Here is a 20,420-nt window from a genome sequence, read left to right as displayed (position 1 = left end):
TGTGTGTGTGTGTGTGTGTGTGTGTGTGTGTGTGTGTGTGTGTGTGTAGGAAATAGGGTGGAATGGGATGGAAGGGTTGATAGATGTGGTCCACTGTCACTATTAGTATGTTACTGCCACTAATGAAGGAGGCTATTTCAATTGTCCAAGCAAGAGGTAATAGTGGCCTGTAATAGGCTGATTGTGGTATGAGCAGAAAGAAGGGGAGAGGTACAAAAAATGTAAAAGCAAGATCAACATGACCCAACAACTGATTAGACAAAGGGGATGAGAGACAATAAAGAATCGAGAATGGGAAACCTAAGTAAGTGGAAGAATGATGATGCCCCTACAAAAATAGGGATGTTTTGATGAGGGGTAGCTTTTGGAGGGAAAGAAAATGGATTCTCTTTTGGACATGTTCAATTTGAGATGTCTGTGGAATAGCCACTAAGAAAGTGGTATTGTGGGACTCAAGTTTTGAAAAGAACTGAGAGCTGGATATATATATGTGTGAGAGCTGGAATTAATCTTCAGAGAGATAATTGAAGCCATGGGAAATGATGAGATATTTGAGAGAGAAGGTATATAGAGAGAAGAGAAGATGACCCAGGACAGAGTCTCACAGTTAAGGGGCAGATTATGGATGATGACCAGACAGGTAGAAGGAGATCCAAAAGAGGTCAAGTCTAGAGGAGAGTCATAGGAACTGGATTCAAAATCGACCTCATTTACCTGTGTCACCCTGGGCACTTGACATTCTTGACATTTAGATCTGAGAAATTCTCAGATCTAAAGATCTAAATCTGTGATTCTAAGATCAAGCAAGGAAAAAATATCCAGAAGAGGATGGTAAACAGTGTCAAAGACTAAGATTAGGCAATTAAGTGATTGCTGGTAACTTTATATGTAGAATATTCAATTGAATAATGTCAGAAGCCAGATTTCAATGGGTTGAGAAGGGAGGTAACTTTAGGTGCATTTTCTAGGAATTTGACTGATTCAGAATTTCTTCTTTATGAAAAGGGTTATCTCAGTAAGCTTGTTTTTTGAATTTTTAGTTTAGGGTTATATCCTTCAGAACTCTAAGGGCATCTTTAATGAAATGTAAAATGTCATACATAACTACAGCAGGACAATTAATATTTGATCCTATTTCCACAAATAATTTAGCAGTGGTTCTTCAAAACAAAATGATTAATTTCATTTTTTGAAAGCTAATGCTCTATTATATGCTGGCAAAACTGAGGATTTAAAAGAAATTTATTACTTACAAAAATATAAAATACTCTAATTAGCAGAACATGAAGCAGAGATTTTAAACAGTCCAATCTCAAAGAATGAAATTGAGCTGGCTGTTAAGTAACTAGGAAATTTGGAGGTGGGGTGGGGGAGGAATATCAGTCAAGATGAATTTAAAGGTATATTCTGCCAAATGCATGAGGAGCACTTGATAGCTATGGTATACAAATGATTCTCAAAAAGTTGGAAAAGAAAACATTTTACCAAACTCCTTTTATGGGACAAATATAGTCCTAATACTTAAATAAGGGAAGAATAAAGGCACCAATAGACTAACATGACTAATAAATATAACTGCTAAAATTTTAAATCCTGGTGAAAAAACTACAACAATATATCTAAAAAAAATTATTCATTATGACCAAGTTGGACTTATACCAAGGATACAAGAATGGTTTAGCATTTGGAAAACAATTAACATGATTAATCATCTTTAAAGTAAAAAAAAAAATCCAAAACCACATAATTACATCAATAGATGCAGAAAAGAACCCTTGGCAAAGTACAACACTCATTATGCTAAAGATCCTGAAAAGTAGAGGTGGGCCATTTTTAGTATGGTAATGGGTCTCCCATCCTTGAGTCTTTCCGACCCATCCTTCACGCAGCTGCTGAATTGATAGTCTTTAAGCATAGGTATGACCATGTCCCTCCCCTGCTCAAAAGACTTTACTAGCTCCCTATTGCCTTTAGGACTTAAAAAAAAAAGGAAGAAGTCATAGATTTAGATTTAACTTAAAAGCCGTTGAGTCCAATCCCCTCATTTTACAACTGAGGTTGAGAGGTTAAGTAACTTGCCTCAAGTCACACAGTTACCAAGTGTCTAAGGTTGTGTTTGAACTCCTGATCCCAAGCCTAGCCCTCTATCCTCTGCATCATTTACTGCCTCAAACTCCTGTTTGGATTTTAAAACCCTTTATAACCATCCTCTAGGCTACTTACATTATTTGCCCTTGCATAATATACGATCCAACCATAATGCCCATTACTCATTTTTCACACTCTGCTTTCTGTGTCACGTGACTCACATGCTCTTCCTCCTCACCTCTGCCTCTCCAATCCCTAGCTTAGCTCAAAGCTTAACTCAGATGCCACCTACTAAAAAGAGTCTGTACCAGTTTCTAGTGCCACCCCTATCCTCACCATTATTTTATAATTATTTTGCGTATATTTTGGGGTTACTTCTATGTGTATATGTTGTTTTCCCTAACAGAATGTAAGCTCCCTAAGGGTAACTAATGTGTTTTTGCCCTTGCATCCTCCATGTATGCCTATCACAAATGCCTGGCTTGTAGTAAGCAACTCTTAAATGCCTGTTGAATGAATGAATGAATGAATGAATGAATGAATGAATGAATGAATGAATGAAATCAGAACAGTGCCAACTGTGACTGAGATATATACTGTTTCTGTTTCAGATGCTGTTCCCTGATGCCACTACAAAAATATCAATTTCTGTCTATCATTATTTCCACACAGTTTTAGTAGTGACAATGACATGTTAATAGTGACAGTGGACCACATCTACCTACCCCCTAACTCCAACACCACCAATAGGGGATTCAAGATATTATAATCATCAGTGTGCCTATGGAACTTGCCCTAGTGAATAAAATTTTGTCCTATTTTTTATTAGAAATGTCTCAGAAATACTTGTAACTCTTTGTACCACATGGTAGATTAAAAAATTAAATTTTGACTTTTTCCATGTTCAGTTTAAGCAAAGTTATCAGTATCTAATAACTTAGGATTAGGAGCAAAAACTGAACTATAGTCTCATAATTACTTTGATATTTAATCGTTAGTAGATACAAATACATTTGGTTGTTTTTCACATTTGACTACTTCTAGCTATTGCTTTTTAATATTAATAAAGCTTCATTTTTATCATGCTTTAATAATGTTGCATGAAAGAAAGTTAAATTGCTCAGTGATAAGTCTCCTTCCTTGAAAAATAATTGAAGTTTATAAGACAGAAACTTTTAAAAGCTGGTTTAGAAATAGCATTAAATTATGGGGGGAAAACCCAACACTATATTTTATTTTTTACACTTCAGACATTGTCCCATGGAATTCTCTCTTTCACCTCCACTTGATGGAGCCCTTGGATCCCATTAAGAATCAGCTCTTGTGTCCCTTCCTGAGATCTTTCTTTATTCTTCCAGGTGCTAGTGCCTCACCCAAATCACTGTGTACCTACCTGGTAAATTTCCTTAGCTATGAACATAATGTATCCTATCAGATAGAGGGTTGACATTAATACTCAATGCATTTATTATTACATCAACCTAAAGAGTCAAAGGATCCCAGCACCTTAGTGATCAACTAGCTCAGCTTCCCTAGGCATCCTCCTCTCCAAAATGTTCTCTCCCTTCCTTATCCTCCCCTTCCTCCCTCCCCATCCTTTTTCCTCTCCCCTCCCTAGTGTAATGGATAGAAAGCTGGTGTTCAAGTCAGGAAGACATAGGTTCATGACATACATTGTCTTTGTCAGTCAGTCAACATTCTTTCATTTTCTGACCCTGGTCCTAACTTCTGTACTTCTAACCCATGATGATTCATCCTGGAACTTCCTTCAGCACCTAGAATATTCAACCATCCCTGTGGCCTTCTAAACCTAGACTATCCTTCTGCAAGGACTGCCCTTCTCTCACATTTATGAGTTCCTCCTGGAGCCTCCATTTTGTCGAGGGGCCCAGGGGAGCCTTCTTTCCCCTCCTGACCTGGGGCCTAACTTCTGCACTTCAAAACCACACCTTGAACTTGGTACTTAAAAGGTACAGGACTCCCACCCCACCCCACCTCGAGCTCTCTTTTATTTCTTTCTCTATTAAAATGTAAGCTCCTTGAGGTCCAGGGCCTATCTTTGTTTTTGCTTCTTTTTGTATCCTCAGCATTTAACATCTGTCCTGCACATTTTAAGAGCTTACTAAATAACAGTTTCCTCCTTCCTTCAACAAGCATTTATTGCTATGTGCCAGGTACTGTGCTAAGTGCTGGGGATACGATAAGGGCAAAACCCAGTCCCTGCCCTCAAGAAGCTAACAGTCTAATGAGAAAGACAACATACAAACAACTATATACGAACAAGATACCGCATATACAGGACAAATTAGTGATAATCTCAGGTGGAAGGTTCTAAGATTAAGGAGTTCTGAGAGAGGTTTCTTGCAGAAAGTGAGATTTTAGTAAGTGAAAGTGAGATTTCATTGATTTAAATGAAGCCCTGGAAGCCAGGAGATGGAGATGGGAGGGAACAAAATAAAGGCATTGGGGGACAGCCAGTGACAACGCCAGGGTCAAGAGATGGAGCATCTTGCTCTTTGGCCTGTTCACTAACAGAATGAAGACCATTCTAAGCAACCAGACCATTGACATCCCAGAAAATATTGACATCTCTTTTAAGGTTCGGACGGTTATTGTGAAGGGGCCCAGAGGAATCCTCGGCAGGGATTTCAACCATATCAGTGTTGAACTCAGTCTCCTTGGAAAGAAGAAAATAAGGCTCCAGGTAGACAAGTGGTGGGGAAATCGAAAAGAACTTGCAACCACACGCACAGTCTGTAGTCATGTACAAAATATGATCAAAGGCATTACCCTGGGTTTTCATTACAAGATGAGGTCTGTGTATGCTCACTTCCCCATCAATGTTGTTATTCAAGAGAATGGCTCACTTGTCGAAATCAGAAATTTTTGGGGTGAAAAATATATCTGAAGAGTGCGCATGAGACCAGAAGTTGCTTGTGCTGTTTCTCAGGCCCAAAAAGATGAGTTAATTCTTGAAGGAAATGATATTGAACTTGTATCAAACTCAGCTGCCCTGTTTCAGCAGGCCACCACAGTCAAAAACAAGGATATCAGAAAATTTTGGATGGCATCTATGTTTCTGAGAAAGGCACAGTGTAACAAGCTGATGAATAAGTTGGAAAAGATGCCAAAGGCCATGTCCTGAGGAGTCAACACTTATTTAGATGTCAAAATAAGAACAAATTTTGTCATTTGGAAAAAAAAAAAGAGATAGCGTGTCTTGTATGAGCCACAACAAGGATATAAGAAGACTGGAAATGTAGGAGGGGGCCAGGTTATAATTGGCTTTGAGTGCCCAAAAGATGCTTTCCTCTTTGATCCTGGAGCTGATACAGAGCCTCTGGGGTTATTGCATAGGAGGATGGCAGCTGAATGGAGGATGGACTGGAGTGGGGAGCGACTTGAGGCAGATATACATCTTTGTGTTACTCCTGACAAATTGTTCAACTTCTCATGAGTATCATGGTAATCTTTTAGAGGCAGCCAGGTGGTACAGTGGATAGAGTGCTGGGTCTAGAGTCAGGAAAAGACCTGAGTTCAGATTTGGACTTAGTTACTTACTAGCTGTGTGACCCTAGGCAAGTTATTAAACTTGTTTCCCTTAGTATCCTCATCTATAAAATGGGGATAATAAGAGCACCTGACTTGGTTTGGATTACTGTGAGGATCAAATGAGATATTTTTTTTTTTTTTTGGCTAGGCAGTGGAGTTAAGTGACTTGCCCAGGGTCACACAGCTAGTAAGTGTTATGTGTGTGACGCTGGATTTGAACTCAGGTCCTCCCGAATCCAAGGCCGGTGCTTTATCCACTGTGCCACCTACCTGCCCCAAGATATTTTTAAAAAGTACTTAGCACAGTGCCTGTCACCTAGTAGGTGCTTAATAAATGCTTGTTCTGATAAATCTGCATTGATAGAGGGTGTTTTCTTACTGGAAATCATAGGTTTAAACATACATATATGTATGTGTGTGTATATATGTGTGTTTTAACTTGTTAGTGAGTAAACACATTTTATGAAACATTTTTATTTATGAAACATTATGTAGACATTTCTGTGTTTGCATCTGATCAGCTAATTGTCACAACTAACAGAAAAGGGAAAGAGATTTTGATTTTGGCTTTGTAACTAATACTATGCATAAAGAAGGGTGATTTAAGTGGCGTGGTTTGGTGTCTCTGGATCTCTTCTTCAACTTCATGTAACAGCTTGTAGCACAGAAAAGGTTCTTTCAGTGAGTGTTTAGGCAAATACTTTCCAAAAGATCTGCACAAGATTAGTGCAACCAAGTGTTCCTCTCTGTGGCTTCCTGCTTTGGAATTAAATGCCTTCAGGATACTTAGAATAACTCGGTTTAGAAAAACAAGAAGAATTTAACCTCTTATAGACCTAACTTAAGCTATTAAAAAAAAAAGACTTGGAAAGAAAAGAATACATACACATATACAAACACATATCTTCATACTCAAAAGTCTAAACCAGGGTTTAAATATTTTGTAGTCACAGATTAGCTAGTATAGGAAGTTGCAAGAAATATAATTAAACATGCATCATTTTAACTGAATACTTAAGATGTAAGAAGGCCAGTTTTGATTCTTTATAAATAGTCTTTATAGGTCAGCCTTCTTAGAGATATGCAAATAATATGTTATTCCCAAATGAACTCAGTGGAAGATTTCCATTAAAATGAAAGAAAAACACTCGGGTTGTTTTTTCTTAAGACTGAGGGGTGGGCGGAGGAAGCAGGTGAAATGGACTTTTCCTCACTTTTCCAGCAGCATTATTGAACCCCTTTGCCAATCACTTATTAGAGTGCTTAATTGCATCTTCAGAGCCAGCAGAGGGAGCAGCAAACACTATTTTTGTTTAGAGGGTTTATGATTTTTATTTTGACTTTATTATTTTTCTCCAGCATAGATTTAAGAAGTTTACAAAGACTAAAAATGTATTGTATAGTTTTTGATTGCGTGTTTTTCTTTCTATATGATTCTCACTTCTTTGTGAAGCAGTCTTTAAGAGAGCCTATAAAAACATGTGAATGGTCCTAAGTTGCTGTGTGCTTGCTTAGGTAAAACTGTTAAGTTCTCATCTCCTGCAGATAAATTGTTATCCATGAAAAGAACATACTCTAACTGTTGCTTAGAAAATTTAAATTTTCATAAGATCTGAATCAAAAATCTATCCTGGATTAATATATAATACTTTTTATACTATTGGTGTCTTTTTATAGCTAATGTTTACATCTGATCAGCTAATTGTCGTAGCTAAGCTTGATATTTCTGTAGTAGAGAGAGACCTACAAACTACTTTGCAGTTGTTGCCAGAAACTTTGATAGTGAAACATTTCAGTTCCTGATAGGTCTGTGATAAAGGTTTACAGAGAGGAGGACCCAACTCTGTCTTATGGTGTACAAATAAGGTCCTCAGCCAACAACTATTACTGGCAATTTATGAGCAAATCAGCAAGCATTTATTAAGCTCTCAGAATGTGCCAGCACCGTTCTAAGCACTGAGAATACAAATACAAGCATAGAGAAATTCTTTACCCTCAAGGAGCTTACATTCTAACATAACCACAATTATTAACTAGATACTATAGTCCTCCTCCTATCATTATAATCAAATATCACATTATTCAAATATTTCTGTGTCTCCCGGTCCACTAGGCTGGGGCCCCGCCCCACCCACCTCATCAGGTAGCAGCTACCTGCTACCGCCGAAGTGGAGGTTGTTATTTCTAATTGCTGTACATGAAGAGGTAAAAATTCCTTGCTCTTAAGTAACTTGCAGCCTGCATTGAGGAACAAACAGGATAGACATGCATAGAGGAACAGCATGCCAGACTTAGCAGAGGCTAAGAACTTCACTGCTTATTAGTAATTGTGAACTACTGAACATGCTCATTTTAGCACTTGAAAGACTGTCATTTGAACTCTCAGCACCTTCGAAATTTAGGCGGGGGAAAGGACCTCTTAAGGGGGCAATTGCATTCAGATAGGAAGGGTACTAAGTGCTAGATAATAGAGTATCAGGCCCTAGATAAGATGTCTCCCAAAGAGTATAAAAGGAAATCACTTGCTGAGCAAAGCTGATTGAAAAAACAAAAACAACAAAAACTGAGAATGGCAAGGGTTTATGCTTTAGCCAAGATGTCATCAGTTCAATTTAAAAATATTTATTAAGGATCTACCAAGAGTGAGTCACAATGTTTAAGTAGTAGGGATACAAAGGCCCAGGAAACAACTCAGTCCCGGCGTGCAAAGAGCTTACATTCTACTAGAGTCAATGAGATATACAAATAGAAGTAGGATATGATAGGAGTAGAGGAAAGACTTGAGGTGCTATAGGAAAATTTGATGAGGGTTAGAGTCTGGGAGAATAAGAAAAGGTTTCATGGTAGTGGACTCACAATTTATATGCTCTTGAAAGAACAGGTGTTTCTGAGGGTGGCAATCAACTCTGATTGGTTAAAAATTAATGAGAGAATAGTTATAATGGGAGGTGGGCTATATTACAATGAGGGTCTTGGGGTATGTGACTTGGATCACCCAAAGAGACCTAATGATTTCCATATCACCTGTCTGACAAAAGGGAGAATCAACATTTGTCTAGCCCTGTCTGAGTAAACACAATGAGTAGGAATCTTCCCATTAGCCCAAACTTAGAATTTCTTTTACTGTCTGATTAGATCTTAGCCTAGGTAAGTCTTTGAGAAAGATTTCCACCTTGGTCCTAATATAACAATTAATTATTAAATACAAGAGAGAAATAATCATTTCTCTCACTTCCTTCTGAGGTTACCTCCTATTCACATTGTATATATCCAGTACATGTATAGTTATTTCTTATGTTGCCTTCCCCATTAGGTTGTGGGCTTCTTGAAGTCAGGGACTGTGTTTTTCCTTTCTTTGTATCCCCAGCACTTTGTATAGTGCCTGTTTAATAAATGCTTGTTGAGGAGGAGGAGGAAGAAGAGGATGATAGCATTTGATTGCAATGAGGAAGGATACCTGGATTGGATGAGATTGATCATTAGCTAGTAGTTCTGTTTGTCCAGAATGTAGAGGAGAGTAGTGTGAAATAAGGTTTGAAAAGCAGGCTGGAGCAAGACTGGAGAGTCTTCAATACACTTTCATAGAGCCTTTAGCATCCGTCCAGGCTTGGTTTGGGTACCATTTTTTATCCATGGTCTCTCCTAATCCATCCACTGGCCACAGTTAGTGCTTGCTGCCCCCTGAAATGACTTTCTCCTTCACTTCTGTATATTTTTACCATGTTTCTTTCTTCCTCTGACAGTATAACAGAAGCTGCTTTAGGGAAGGTTGTGTTTCCTTTTTTGTCTTTTTGTCTCAGTGGCCTAATACAGAATATATAGCAGGTGCTTTAAAAATATTTATTATATTGAATTATGTGCTAGGCTAAAGTTTTCATTTTCTCTTGTTTCTTTTATTTAGGCAGTAAAGAGACTCTTTGATGGCTTTAGAGCAAAGAAGTGATGTGATTTGGCTTATTCATTACCTAAATTATTTTGATATCTGTGTGAAGAATTGGATTGGAGAAAAAGACATCGAAAACCAAAAAAAATCTGTTCAGAGGCTCTTAAAATAGTCTGGGCAAGAGGTAATGATGGTGGAAATATGAGTAGAGAGAGGGGTGAGGATAGATATGAGAAATACCAGAGAAGTAGAATACATAAGACAAATATGATTGGCTGGGGTGGAGAGAAGGTATAAAGGAAATGAAAAAGTTAATAGATTTTTTAATGTTTAAAAAATTTTTTTCTTAATTTAAGTTTTGAACCTGAGTGGCACTATCAGTGGAAACAGCAGAAATGTGAAGAGGAATAGGTTTAAGAGAGAAGTTTGTGAATTTAATTTTAGATAAATTGACTTTGATTTGCTGGAGGGACATCCAGGTGAAAGTTCATAACAGGTGATTGGATTTATGGGGAGATATTGGGACTAGTTATATAGATTTGGGAGTAATTTACATAATGGTGATAACTAAGCTCTTGGGAGTAGGTGAGCTCACCAAGAAAGAATAAAGAGAGAGAGAGAAAAAAGGCCTGAAACAGAGCCTTTGGCCATACACACTTAAAGGGTGAAAGAGGGACTGAGAACCAGGAGTTAACTGAAAAGAACTAGTAAACAACAGTGTCACCGAAGCCAAGGGATGAAAGAAGATGCAGGAATGAGTGATCCACAGAAATGTCAAGGAGTAAAAGGACTGAGAAAAGACTGTGGGTTGGTTCACTATGTGGTACTGGTGACCTTGGAAAGAGCAGTTTCATTTGGTGCAGTTGGAAAGCAGAATGTAAGAGGTTGAAGAGTAAACAGTAAGTCAGGAAGTCCAGGTAGCAGCGGGAGGGGTCGAGGGAGGGATTGGAGGGTTGTCTGAGGGGATGAGAGTGTTGAAGAAAAGCTGATTTTGTTTTTTTGTTTTGTTTTGTTTTTGTTTTTTAAGGACATGGGAGAGCTATTGGTGATCTAAAAGATTGTACCCAATCACTTTATTCTGATTATATGGCTTTATTTCATTAGTTAATTTTTAATGTTAGTTTCAATTCCTGGATTTAGTGACAATCTACACCACCTTTTGACATAGTTCTAATTTTTTTCCTTCCCTATAAGAATGATGTTTCCTAAGCTGTACACCTGAATTCTTGATTCTAGGAATCATATTTAAATCATATTTTGTCTTTGACCTTAAAGTACTAGAAAGAAAATTATATTTATTTGAACACAGATTTTAAGGGTTTGTGTAGTAATATAATTCTCTATACTTAGTGTTATAATAGAAAAAGCATTGAACCTAGAGTCAGAAGACCTAGGTTCAGCCTTAACTGACATATATGTGATTGAAGAGCAATCCTTGGTTATTTGAATTGGAATTACTTCGTATTTAATAATAACTAGGATTACAAAGCTCTTTAAGGTTTGTTGTTATCATTCAGTTGTGTGTGTCTCTTTGTGACTGTGGACCATACTATCCATAGGGTTTTCTTGGCAAAGATACTAGAGTGGTTTACCATTCCTTTCTCCAGTGGATTAAGGCAAACAAAGGTTAAGCGATTCGCCCAGGGTCACACAGCTAGTAAATGTCTGAGGCTGGATTTAAACTCAGGTCATCCTGACTCCAGGCTCAGCAATCTATCCACTGAGCCACCTAGCTGCCTCCTTTTGAAGATTCCCAAAGTGCTTCTATGAACATTATCTCATTTTATCCTCATAGCAACCCTGGGAGACTGGTTCTCTTATTATCCTCATTTTACAGTTGGGGAAATTGATTCAGGCAGTGCCTTGCCTAGAGTCACTCAGCTAATAAGTGTCTGAATCTGTTTTTAAACTCAAGTCTTTTTGACTCCAGGTCACTGGCTCTATCCACTGTGCCACCTAGGATCATTTTCCTGGTTGCCTATACAATTTGCCCTCTATTAGACAAATTTAACTAATGCTAGCCTTGGAGTTTCAATTACTTTATTGTCTGTATCCTAAGGTTCTGGAAAGATTAGTTATTTCTGCGTATTCTGTGTTCTGGGTGAGTTGCTTTGGCTTGAATAGAATTCATGTGTTCTTTTATCATCCTTGCCTTTTGCTTCCCTTCTTCCATATTTTCCTCCTCTTCAGTGTTTCTGTGTTCCAGATCTGTTATTCTTGCTCTCTCTTTCTCAGAGCTTCTGTTTCTTTGGAGAGGGTCTCTATTACATATTCAATTTCTCCTGCCCAGTTTTTTTTTTTCTTAAAGTTTGGAGAGCTTTGATTGTGGATCATTTCAACCTATATTCATTATAATTTCTTCATTTGAATGTTTTGCTTCTCTTTTGCATCATTCTGTAGTTTCTTGCTGTTGTTTCTGGGTCTCTGGGGAGTCTACAGGATTCTTTTTTTCATCTAGTCATGTTGATTCATTTTCCTTCATAATATAATGCTTATTAAAAGTACTCTGGCTTCTCTTTGAAGCTTTACTTATTCTGCCCTCAGACTTCATGATCCTCTGTTGGTTCACCTACTTGTTAGCTAGGTTTGTATTCAAGCTTTGTCTTTTGAACTTTTGGTTGTTCGCAGCATTCTCCTGTATTCCTGTTTACTCACTAGGGCTTCCATTGTTTCTCTTTGGTCTCTTCCCTTTCCCTGGTTGCACAGACCCCATAAGCTCACCTGGAGGCCAGACAATATTGTTTTGTCTCACGTTCTGGCATTACCTGGCTCAGGTCATTGTCCAGAGTAAACTGAGAGGAAGGAGAGGTAGTGGAAATGATGGTCCCTAGCTAGGTTTCTAGTTCCTTTCCCTCAGCTGTTTTCCCCCTTTTTCTTGTGACTGTCTATTTTGCATTCCTCTTGCCTTCCACCCTTCCTCGGCTAGTTGTTCTCCCTTTCATTTGCCTGGCAGGGCAGCATCAGTTTCTGCCACCCGTTGTGGGGTGAGGGGCAGTTCAGGCTAAGTCACTGCCATGGGAGAAGCAGGCAGCAATCCCTACAGCTAGACCCAGAATCACAAGCCTAGCCAACGTCTGGAAAGTTGAATGGGTTAGGGGTTGGGAATGTCGGTTTAGCTATAAATATTTTAATTCTTTCATGTTATTTCTTTATGAGGTGTTTCTGTCTTTTTATCTTAGTCACATCATATTTGAGCATAATTCCGTTTCCTCATCTTCCTGGGTTGCTGAAAGCAATGGGTTCCTTGATTTTGTAATTCCTTTTCTGAGAAGCCATGGTTATTGGCTGCCGTACTTCACAGTTGTGGTGGTAAGATGCAGTGTCTTGTAGACAGACGTCCTTTGTAGTTTGTGTCAGACCTTGAACCTTCTTTTGTCTAATGAGTAATATAATAAGTTATTACACCCTTTTCTTCCCTACTTTGCCACCCTTCTGATAAGGCAACACAGAGAGTAAAGAGGAAGGAGTGCAGGCATGGGAGGAATAGTTTGGCAGAAAGGGTAATGAAGTGCCTGATACTTAATTTAATTTCTTGTTATATATTATATAATGTCATGTGTTTAATTCTGACCACATCCAGGAGAGTATCCAAAAGGAAATTGGGGTCGGTGAGCAGTGGTTTTGAATGGATTTGGATGGATGGTAGGCCTAAAGACTTTCTAGGACTCTCAGTGTAGCAGTACCTCTATACCTTTATTTTATGCCTTACAGGGTAGTTGTGGGGAAAATGCTTTATAAACATCAAAGCATGATATAAATATGAGTTATTCTTAAAATCAGATTTTATTATTCATATTAAATTATAAATTCAAGAGCAGGGGCTGTCTTATTCACCTTTGGATTCCTCATAATTCCTAGCTTTACACATAACAAGCACTCAGGAAATATTGAATGATTGGGTGAATAAATACTGTAGCTAATCCTTTTATGGGGTATATTTTTCTCCATAACTTTGTGGAATCATGTATGATTTTTTTTGAAATTATAGTATTCTGGAATTGTCTTAGTAATTATATTTGGCCTTATGCTCAAATTTTGATGAATGGTTTAAAAAACAGAAATGGAAAATGTTTCATACTAAAATGTTATAACTAAATAGAAATCTAATTTTGCTTCATTATATTTTGTATTTTATTAATTATTAACTAGATTATAATACCAAATTACATTTTTAGAACCTTATTGGTATTAACTATTGAATTTAGGCTATTATGTGTATCATTTATTGCACATTAATGTTGCAATTACTTTGAATACATTTCATGATGATTTCAGTTTGAAATGATGAAAGATGTGACATGAAAGATATAGTCTGCATATATTATTGGAGTTCAGTGATAACTGATAGGATGTGTATACTTGAATAGGTGAAAGAGAAATTCTCATCTCATGGTAGATATTCAAAATACTGAATTTTTTTCTTTAGCTTTTTAAATCTCACACTCTGGAGAACTGTATTATGTTAGCTGTTAGTGATATAAGATACTGAATTCCATTCTTGAAATATCAGATGTATTTATTTTTAACTTTTATATATTTAAAATTTTACATTTTGAAACGATCTTAAAACTGTTTTTGAATGATTTCCATTTAAGTAGGAAACTAGCTTAATGTTAGTTATTAATGCAAGCATAGCAACATAACTAATTTTTATTGATCTTTCCATAATTTTTTTCATAACAGTGAGAAAAGTTGCAGCATTCAGTTTATTGACACATTGTAATCCATATGTGCACTATACTGGCAAGGAAGGTATAGCATATATCATTTCCCCAGAACATTTAGCACCAGATTTGTGATTTTCTAATTTGGTTTGTGGCTTGCCAAAGAGCATGTGAGTGCATATTTGATCAGAAGCATAGTTTGTCTTGCATATGATGAAGAATACTTAATGAGTCAATGCCAACAAGCAAGGCAAAGAAGATGCAAATAACAGTTTTGCTTTAAAATTGTTTCATGTGAAATATATCACAAAAGGACAAAATGATGTTAGGTAAAGGAGACTGGTTTTCAGGGTGTTAACCCCTACCCCTGTAATAGAAGCCTATAATGTTATAGGGAATGAATTAAATTCTAGGTTTCCATAGTAATGTTTGCACTTATATTCAAGTTAATACTTCTTTAAAGTATAGCATGCTTCATCTTCTTAGTGGACTTAGAAGTGTGCCAAGTAAATTTTCTCCTAAGATAACAGAGGTCAGTTACCTCAAAAATTCCACTCCTGGTCCAGTATTCCTTGGATTTATTCAAGGAAAAGCTCGGTCATTCCTTCCCACAAAGCCCAGCATACAAAAGAGTGATTATACTTACTTGTTCCCTGGGCCTTAGGTAGGTGGGCAAGGAAGCCAGGGAAAATCATAGTTGGCACTTGGTCACTCGTGCCTGTCATTTTCCTTTTTCCTAGGAAGGCAGGGTGGTAGAGAGGAGTGGAAGGGTAACCTTCATGTACTTATTTCTTTCCCCTTCTCTCTCTCTCTCTCTCTCTCTCTCTCTCTTTCTCTCCCCTGTTTCAGGTATAAACATGTACTCTCAGGAAAGGTTTGTTTTGTTTTGTTTTTCTTTTTCTAATTAGTAAAACAATATAATTTAAATCACCTACATGGGAGGGAATATTTTGAACTTTATCAAATTAAATTAAAATTAAATTTGACTTTGTCCTGAACCAAGGAAAATCAGATGTCACAGGAAAGACAAGAGACATCAGAGGGCCCTGAGACCCGCGAGGTTTAAGTTTCCTTGGCTATATGTATTTCTTAGATGTATGCCTCTCTACTTGTGAACTCTGTGTATGGTCACTCTTCCACTGATACTGTGTTTATTTGTGGGAGAACTTGCCACAGGTTTTACAGGTGAAATGTTTTGTTGCTGCTGTTCTTACTATGCCATTTCAGTAAATTCCTTTGTTTTAAGCTAATTATGCCCTCTGGCTGAAAACGAACAAGATAAATGTAAAAGTGGACCTCATTAGCTATATTTTTAGGAAAGTAGACACAGAGTACTATAACATGGGGTAGTTGTTTCCCCAACCTGCAAGTGCAAGTTAGGTCTTGAGGTAGGGGTTTAAAGCGCTCTGTAAGCCCCGAAATCACACCAAATAATCAGTTTGCCAGTTTTTCCTCTACATGAAAGCATCCTTGCAAATTCCTTTTCCCAGTAGCCTGGCAGCAGGAACCTCCACTAAAGGCCTGCACAGATTCCTCATCTTGGTGTGGAGATGATGTTGGATTTCTCAAGGCTTTGTCAGTAGAGCATGAGTCCTACCAAGCTAAAAAAGTATTCAGTTATGGGTCAGGTAATGTGTCATAGATTTGTTGGAATCCACTTGGCCAAGTTCTTAGAGACTCATTGTTGGAATGCTGTCTGTTGGATGATGAATTTATTTTGGCCACAGCAATTCCTGGAGACTGTCTTCTAAGGTGGTTGCGTATTGGGGAGCAATGGGAAAACACTTAGGTGCTCCACCTAACCCCTCCTCTCATATGTTATTAAACTGAGTGGGTTGACTCACTGATTCAGTTACAAAACATGTTGTCTAAAATGTTAATAAGAACACTAGGAATAAATACAAAGTGGATAACATCAGTGTGCCCAACATGGGTTTCTCCTTGTCCTCTGGGCACACCAGGCCCAATACCCCTTTTGTCAGGCAGACCAAATATTCAGGTACTCAGTTATTTCTCCCTAACTGCTCTCTCACTAGACCTAGTAAAGGATCCCCACTCACAGCAAAGCTTCCCAGAAGTCACACTCATTCTGTTGAGGTAACTCGGGAACCCTGAGCACTTTTGTTGCTCCCCTCTCCTCTTCTTGTTCCTCCCTTCTCTCTCCCCTCTCCAGAAGGCCTTGATCTGGTATTATGCTATCATGACTCACTGTTGTGACTGTGTGCAAGGCTCATTCCCAGGTCTTTTCTAATTCACTCATTTAGTTACACCTCTGTTCTCTTTCACACATTGAGGGAAGGAGATTTTCCCCACTGGCCATAAATTGTCAGGGTCTCTCAGGCCTATCTAAGCTTCAGAGAGGAAGAATTAATAGGCTCCTTTATCAGGGAACTATTTCTCCAGTCTTTCTCTTATTTGGAGAAACCTTCAAAACCTTTACTCTGTACTTCCCAATACCTGCTGCATCTACTCGTTGAGGCAAAGTGACGGTGGAGAAAAATGTTCTTATGTCACATGGAAAACCACTGCTAGGTTCAGAAGCTGGAGCAGTATTCCCATTTCCTTCTCCATTAAGGGGCTCTTTGCTCTTCACACAAAAAAAACACGTTCAGATTAAGTTCTGTCTTGGGGGGGGGGCGTGGATCCTGGCATGGTTTGATCTTTCCCAACACAAAAATGTGGTTGACCAGAATGGGGAGGAGTAACTCTGAGATGCAATATAAGATGGGGCTCGTTCTATCCAATCTCAAATCCAGAGCTGGAAGGGAGATTAGAGGTCATTTAATCTAATTCCCTTCCATTTTCAGATGTGGAAACTAAAGCCCAGAGAATTATGACTTGTTTAAGGTTACAAATGTAGAAAATTGTAGAGCTAGAATTTGAAGTCAAGTCCTTCTGATTCCAGGGCAGATAGGTGGCACCATAATGCATAGAGCTCAGGGCCTGGAGTCAGGAAGACTCATCTTCCTGGGTTCAAATCCTACCTCACACACTTTCTAGCTATGTAACCCTGGGCAAGTGATTTAACCCTGTTTGCCTCAGTTTCCTCCTTTATAAAATGAGCTGGAGAAGGAAATGGCAAACCACTCCAGTATCTTTGCCAAGAAAATCCCAAATGGGGTCAAGAAGATTTGGACATGACTGATTAAACCTTCTGACTCCAAAATCCAGTGAGCTTTAACGAGAAAAGTACTCAATTAGAGATAAAATCAGAGATATTAGTGCCCACTAAAGATTCTCTTCTTGGTCGAAACTGAAGAATTGGAAAATCATTTAAAAGGGGGAATTGAGAGAAATAGATCAGGAATAGTTGTATCCTGCAGTCTCTAAATCTAGAGGATTTCCTGAAATTGTAGTTGTCTCTCTGTTGTTTAGTAGTTTTCAGTCATGTCTGACTCTTGGTGACCCCTTTTGGGATTTTCTTGCAAAGATACTAGAATGATTTACCATTTTTTTCTCTAGCTCATTTTACAGATGAGGAAACTGAGGCAAACAGGGTTAAATGACTTGGCTAGGGTCACACAGCTCGTGTCTAAGGCCATATTTGAACTTGAGTCTTTTTTAACTGCAGGCCAGGCACTCTATCCATTATGCCACCTAGCTACCCTGTCAATGTCTGAATACAATTTGTACCCTCATATATACTCATACATTTATAGTCAAGTGAATTTTGTTACCCTCAGGAATACATATGTTGTCTCTCTCAATTAGAGTGTGAATTCCTTGAGAGCAAGGACTATCTTCTTTTTCTATTTGTATCCCCAGCTTTTAGCATAGTGGTTGGCACAGTAATAGTAAGTGGCAAAGTAAGTGCTTAATTAAATGCATTTTCATTCATTCATTTATTCTTCCTTCCATCCTTCCATTCATCCAAGAAGACTGACTTGACAATGTATTTCTCTTGTGGCAACTCATTTTGAGACAGAATTGCTAATGAAATGCCCAGCATACCCTGCTGTTTGTTTTCTTCTGAAATGTAGATCTATTTCTAGCCATAGACTGAAGATTAACATTTATATCTGATTTGGTCTTCCCAAGCCTAGACTGTGAAAAAGAAGAGGGGCAATGGGAAAAAGGAGAAGACAGATGTCCAGTAAAGGAATCTTCTTTACCAAAAGGAAGAAAAAGAAAGCATAGAAGCACCAAGCCTAGAACTGATTCCAGTGCGTTGAGTGGAGCTACTAAAAATCAAAGAAGTAGGAGCTAGCTTCGTTTACTTTCTAATTATTGTAATTACATAGGGGCAGGTTTATTGTGAAACTTTTCAGCGTCCCTGAAGCCTTGTACATCTCCCCATATTTTTCCTGTTACTTTTCTCTTCCATTATCAGGAAAAATCCATAGAAAACCTACCAGAGACTTTGCTTTTGCTTCATGGATAAAAAGGGAGGGGAATAGCTGTGAGGTTTCATTCCTGTTCTCCAAAAGAAGGCAGCAGATGGAGAGAAACCCTTGTTAGGAGAAACATGTAGTGGCAGCAACGAAAGAAACAGGCTCATTCCTAGCATCCACAGAAGATCAAGTGATAAATAGCCTGTTTCAGATCAAGAAAAAAGTTTCTCACAAGTAGAAGTCAGAACTATCATACCTGGTGCCAGGAGTGGGATCCCACTTGGACATGATGATAAACTATGTCTGAGATAGGAAATTCCCATTCCAAGCTGGGGAAATGTTAGCAGTCTGGTAGAAGCAAGTAGGAGCTTTAGATCAACTGTGTGCCAGACTGTTAGAAGCCCTCATCTCCTCATGCTTGGACTGTTTTTTAAAGTAGTATTTTATTTTTTCCAATTATATGTAAAGACAACATTTTAACATTCATTTTTTACAAAATTTTGAGTTCCAAATTTTCTCCCTCCTTCCCCTCCCCTCTTCATAAAATAGTAAACAATTTGACATAGGTTATATGTGAGCAACCAGGTAAAACATATTTCCAAATTAGTCAATGTTGTGAAAGAAGAAACAGACTAAAAAGAAACAACCATGAAAAAAATAAAGAAAATGAAAATAGGGGGCAGCTAGGTGGCACGGTGGATAAAGTACCAGCCCTGGAGTCAGGAAGACCTGAGTTCAAATCCAGCCTCAGACACTTGACACTTACTAGCAGTTTGACCCTGGGCAAGTCACTTAAACCCCATTACCTAGCCAAAAAATAAAGAAAAGAAAAAGAAAGAAAGAAAATAGCATGCCTCAATTCACATTCAGAGTCCATCAGTTCTTTCTCTGGATGTGGATAGCATTTTCCATCATGCGTCCTTCGGAATTGTTTTGAGTCATTGTATTGTTGAGAAGAGCTAAGTTATTCACAATTGATCATCATACAATGTTGCTGTTACTGTGTACAATGTTCTCCTGATTCTGCTCATTTCACTTTGCATCAGTTTGTGTAAGTCTTTCCAGGTTTTTCTGAAATCCTTATGCCTGGACTATTGCAATAACTTGTTGGTGGGTCTTCAAGCTACAGATCTTTCTTCACTCCAGTTCATTCTCCAAAATCACTTTGAAGTGATTTTCTTAAAGCTCAGGTCCAAACAGGTCACTACCACCACCCCTCCCCTCTTGCCCACACTCACTAAAGTCCAGTGGCTCCCTTCTACCTTCAGGATCAAATACAAAATCCTCTGCTTGGTGTTCAAAGCCGTTCATAACCACCCCTGCCAGGCTCCCCTGCCCCCCAACACATACACCTTTGTAGTGTTCTTACATCTACCTCACCCCCCAACACATACACACTCAAACACACATTCTCTTTGATCCACTGACACTGGCCACCTTGATGTTCCTCCAGCAAATCACTCCATCTTTCAGCTCCAGGCATTTTCCCCATTCCTGGAATGTTCTCTATTCTGATCTCTGTCTCCTGTTTTCCTTCAAGGCCCAGATAAAATCCTGCCTTCTACAGGAAGCCTTTCCTAATCCCTCTTTATTCTAGTGCCTTCCTTCTGTTGATTATTTCCCATTTGTTCTATAGATAGCTTATTTGTACATAGTTGTATGCGTGTTGACTCCTTCATTTGATTGTGAGCTCCTCGAGAGCAGGGACTGACTGTCTTGCCTTTCTTGTATCCCCAGCTCTTAGCACAGTGCCTGGATTATAGTAGGCATTTAATAAATGCTTATTGACTGCCTGATTCACCTAAGGAACATGCTTGGGCTTGAAGAGGTGTGGAAAGACAAGGAAAGGAACTAGGTTGACAAAAACATGACAGGGATATGCTAAGGTGTTGTTTTTTTTTT

At 38.3% G+C, this 20,420-nt stretch overlaps 1 protein-coding gene and 1 pseudogene across 5 annotated transcripts in view; both read left to right on the top strand.

The window, feature by feature from the left end:
• The window catches only part of ATG10 (autophagy related 10), a 293,726-nt gene that overhangs the window by 142,422 nt on the left and 130,884 nt on the right, over positions 1-20,420 (top strand). The window lies entirely within an intron of this gene.
• LOC114044687 lies at positions 4,610-5,202 on the top strand (annotated as a pseudogene).

The sequence above is a fragment of the Vombatus ursinus genome, unplaced genomic scaffold (assembly GCF_900497805.2).
Source record: "Vombatus ursinus unplaced genomic scaffold, bare-nosed wombat genome assembly UNPS02014774.1, whole genome shotgun sequence".
Classification (NCBI taxonomy): domain Eukaryota; kingdom Metazoa; phylum Chordata; class Mammalia; order Diprotodontia; family Vombatidae; genus Vombatus; species Vombatus ursinus.
Note: the sequence above shows the minus strand (reverse complement) of the source record. Positions and strands in the feature narration are given on the sequence as shown.